The sequence below is a fragment of the Globicephala melas genome, chromosome 1 (assembly GCF_963455315.2).
Source record: "Globicephala melas chromosome 1, mGloMel1.2, whole genome shotgun sequence".
Classification (NCBI taxonomy): domain Eukaryota; kingdom Metazoa; phylum Chordata; class Mammalia; order Artiodactyla; family Delphinidae; genus Globicephala; species Globicephala melas.
The window spans coordinates 163,540,207-163,545,187 of record NC_083314.1 but is presented as its reverse complement, the minus strand read 5'-3'; the positions used below and the strand labels follow the sequence as shown (position 1 = coordinate 163,545,187).

The 4,981-nt window shown below is 37.5% G+C and overlaps 1 pseudogene; it reads left to right on the top strand.

The window, feature by feature from the left end:
• Window positions 1–1,028: 1,028 nt before the first annotated feature.
• On the top strand, window positions 1,029–1,749 carry LOC115857947 (large ribosomal subunit protein uL30 pseudogene; annotated as a pseudogene).
• The last annotated feature ends 3,232 nt before the right edge of the window (window positions 1,750–4,981 follow it).

Genomic DNA, 4,981 nt, shown 5'->3' with positions numbered 1-4,981 from the left:
CCCACCGCAAGTACTGAGCTCATGCATCTCAACTTGAGAGCCTGCACGCCACAACTACAGAGCCCACATACCCTGGAGCCTGCACACCACAACTAGAGAAGAGAAAACCCACGCGCCAGAACTAGAGAGAAGCCTGCGTGCCGCAACTAAGACCCCATGCAGCCAAAAATAAATAAATAGATTCAATGAAGAATTTTAAAAATATATATATTGTATTAGTGGAGTCATACAGTATGTAACCATTCGAGGTTGGCTTTTTTCACTCAGCATAATTCCCTTCGGTTCTATCCATGTTGCATGTATCAATGTTCTTTTTCATTGCTGAATTAACTAGTATTCAGTGGTATTGCTGAACCATTGAATTCAACCATTGAAGGACATTTTGCTTGTTTCCAGTTTTGGGCTATTACAAGAAAAACTGCTATAAACAATTGTGTACAGATGTTTTGTTTTGTGAACATAATTTTCATTTATCTGGGATAAATTCTCAAAGAGTATAATTTTAATCATTATAAGATTACTTGCCATTTGGGTTTTTCTTGAGTCAATTTTAATTGTTATATTTGCCAGGAAGTTGTTCATTTCATATAAATTTGGAAATTTATTGGCATAAGTTTACAACAGTTTTCTCTTAATATCTTTTATTTTATTTTATTTTTTTGTGGTACGCGGGGCTCTCACTGTTGTGGCCTCTCCCGTTGCGGAGCACAGGCTCCAGACGCGCAGGCCCAGCGGCCATGGCCCACAGGCCTAGCCGCTCCGCGGCATGTGGGATCCTCCCGGACCGGGGCACGAACCCGTGTCCCCTGCATCGGCAGGCGGACTCTCAACCACTGTGCCACCAGGGAAGCCCCTCTTAATATCTTTTAAATCTAAGTTTTCTCTGTAGTTATAGCCCCTTTATTATTTACAATATTATTTATTTGTGCTTTTCTTTCTATTCTCATTAAATCTCACAAGAGATGTGTTTACTCTGTTAGCTTTTTAAAAAGAAAGACATTTTTTCTTCCTCTTTTCCATCTGGAACCATGGAGGGTGCAGAAAAGGAGAAAAAGCTTCCTGCTGTGTCAGAAGCCCTTAAGAGTGAAGGAATTTTACAGAGCTGCTGATCAAGCATCTAAAAAAGAAGTTTGCCCCAAAAATGCTGTGAAATGCAAGGAGGAAGCTTACCTTACAAAAAAGCTAAGTACTATCACAAGGAATATAGGCAGACGTACAGACTGAGATTTGAATGGCTAGGATGACAGGAAAAGCTGGCAACTTCTATCTACCTGAGAAACCCAAATTGGCATTTGTCATCAGTATCAGTGGTATGAGCTCAAATGTCCGCAAGGAATTTCAGGTTCTTTGCCTTCGCCGGATCTTCAATAGCACCTTCTTCGAGCTCAGGTTAACACTGTGAGGATGGCGGAACCATGTATTGCCTGGGGGTACCAGAATTTGAAGTCAGTAAATGAATTGATCTATAAATGTGAGTTATGGCAAAATCAACAAGAAGTGAATTGCCCTGACATATTAACACATTGATTGCTTGATGTCTTGGTATATTTGTAATCATCTGAATGGAGGATCTGATTCATGAGATTTATACTGTTAGAAAACACTTCAAAGAAGCAAACAACTTCCTCCAGCCCTTCAAATTATCTTCTCCGACAGGCAGAATGAAGAAAAAGACCACCCATTTTGGAATGTGGAGTTGCTGGCAACAGAGAAGACCAGATGAACAGGCTTATTAGAAGGATGAACTAAGGTGTCTACCATGATTATTTTTATAATCTAGGCAGTTAATAAAAAGTGACTGATTTCAAATTGAAAAGCAAACAATTTTTTTACTTTGGGTCTTTTTCATTGATTTCTACCATTAATTATTTTGGTTATTACATCCTTATGTTTCTAGGTTTATTTTATCAATTTTTTCTTTTACATTTAGTTCATTAATTTTATCTTTTATTATTTTCTGATACAAACATTTAAAGCCATACATTTCCCTTGAGACTCTATTTTCTCTGCATCCTACAAATGTTAAATGTAATATCTTTATAATAACTTAGTTCTATGTATTTTTCTATTTCCAATGTGATTTCTTCTTCTTCTTCTGTTTTTTTTTTTTTGTGGTACTTAGGCCTCTCACTGTTGTGGCCTCTCCCGTTGCGGAGCACAGGCTCCGGACGCGCAGGCTCAGCGGCCATGGCTCACAGGCCCAGCCACTCCACGGCATGTGGGATCTTCCCAGACCGGGGCATGAACCCGTGTCCCCTGCATCGGCAGGTGGACTCTCAACCACTGCGCCACCAGGGAAGCCCTGATTTCTTCTTTGACTCATGATTTACTTGTTTCTTTTTAAATTTCTAAATATATTTGTTTTAACTTTTATTTAACTTTAATTTTTTAATTTAACTTTTATTATCTTCTAATAACTTCTAACAATAGTGTTGTGTTTTTTTTTTAATGGTTTTTAATTGTGTATCTCCCTTGCTGTAATTTTTCAAAAAGAAGTTTCAACTAAACCAAATTAATAAGAACAGGTAGCATATTATCTTTCTTTTTTTTTATGAATTTATTTATTTATTTTTGGCTGCGGTGAGTCTTTGTTGCTGTGCATGGGCTTTTTCTAGTTGCAGCCAGTGGGGGCTACTCTTCCTTGCGGTGCGCGGGCTTCTCATTGCAGTGGCTTCTTGTTGCGGAGCACCGGCTCGAGGTGCGCGGGCTACAGTAGTTGTGGCTCGCAGGCTCTAGAGCGCAGGCTCAGTAGTTGTGGTGCACGGGCTTAGTTGCTCCATGGCATGTGGGATCCTCCCGGACCAGGGCTCGAACCCATGTCCCCTGCATTGGCGGGCAGATTCTTAACCACTGCGCCACAAGGAAAGTCCCAGCATATTATTTCTTGATAACTTTTACCTCATTGCATCAAATTTGTGTCCTCTTGAAATGTTTATTCTCTTATTTTTGAAGTTATGTACTAAAGTTCTAAATATTATGACTGATTTATACTGTAAGATGTACAGTTTATAAAATGATACTTAATATCCACCCAATATCCAGGATCTAAGATATTGTGTAAATTAAAATAAATGACCACAGAATATATTTATTGGGGAAATAATATTAATAAAACATCCCAGTTGTGTTAACTCTGCTTTTTGTTTTGTTTTGTTTTGAATTTTATTTTATTTATTTTTTTATACAGCAGGTTCTTAGTTATCTATTTTATACATATTAGTGTACATATGCCAATCCCAATCTCCCAATTCATCACATCACCACCACCCACCCCCGTGTCATGTTTTTATGATACCTATTTAAATCTGTTGAGACTTGCTTTATGGCTAGCTAACAGCTCTATTGAGATAAAATTAACATACCATACTTGCCAGGTAAATAAAAAATCAAAAGTTTGATAATACACTGTGTTGATTAAACTGCGAAAAATTCAGCACTCTCATAAACCACTGATGGAGCTATAACTTGTCACAACCTCTAATGGAATATAATTGGACAACATCTATAAGAATAACAGATTCATAACATATTCTTAGAATTAGCAATTCCAATCTAACATTTTATTCTACAGAAATATTTGCACATATGTAAAATGGTATAGGTACAGTTACTCACTGAAGCATTTTTTTGTATAGCAAAAAATTAGAAACAATCAAATAAAATATTATGTAGCTACCAAGAAAAATTCACCTAACATACAATTCACCCATTTAAAGTGTACAATTCAATGCTTTTAAGTGTATTCACTGGTATCTGCAATCATCATCACAGTCAATTTTAGAGCATTTTCATTACCTCAAAAGGAACCTTGTACCATTAGCTATCATCCTCCTGACCCCCCATTTTCCTTATCCCCAGTCCTAAGCAACCACTAGTCTACTTTCTTCTCTATAGATTTCCATAGTCAGGAATTTTCTATGATTGGAATCATATCATACATGGTCTTTTGTGACTGGCTTCTTTCATTTAGCAAAATATTTTTAAGGTTCATCCAAAATGTAGTATGTATCAGTACTTTATTCCTTTTATGGCAAAATAAAGTCCTTCCATTGTATGGATATACCATATTTTGTTTACCCATTTGTCTATTAATGGGTATTTGGGTTGTTTCCACCTTTTGGCTGTTTCTGTGTGGACATACGTTTTCATTTCTCTTGTGTGTATACCTAGGGGTGAAATTGGTTCGTTACATGGGAACTCTGTTTATGTTCCTTGTCTGAGAAACTGGCAGACTGCTTTCCAAAGTGTCTGAACCATTTTACATTCCCACCAGCAGTGTCTGAGAGTTCATATTTCTCCACATTCTCACCAACACTTGTGACATAATTTTTGTAAAAGTTCAAAGAACTTGAGAAAAATATATAAATTCTCTAATAGTTGAATGCATTATTCTACATATGTCCGTTAGGAAGAGGTGGTTAATCGTATGGTTCAAATCTTCTTGAACTCTGCTGATTTTTTTATTTTTGTCTTCTTGACCTATCATTAATTGGGAAAGATGTATTGAAATCCTTCCATATGATGGTGAATTTAGCAATTTCTCCATATAGCCTATTAATGCTGGCTGTGTGTATGTTTATGCCATCTTCTTAGGAGCATACATGTTTAAAATTTTTATATGTTATTTGTGAACTGAATTATATAGTGGTCCTCTTTATCCCCAATGATGCTTTTTGTCTTAAAGTTTATTTTTCTTCTGACATAAATATATCTTTACAAGATTACTTTGGTTAAAATTTACCTGAAATGTCTCTTTTTTCTCTTCCATGGCCTCATGAATTTTGCTTTTTTTTTTTTTTTTTTGCGGTACGCGAGCCTCTCACTGCTGTGGCCTCTCCTGCTGCGGAGCACAGGCTCCGGACGCACAGGCTCAGCAGCCATAGCTCACGGACCTAGCCGTTCCGCGGCATGTGGGATCTTCCCGGACCGGGACACAAACCCGTGTCCCTTGCATCGGCAGGCGGACTCTCAACCACTGCGC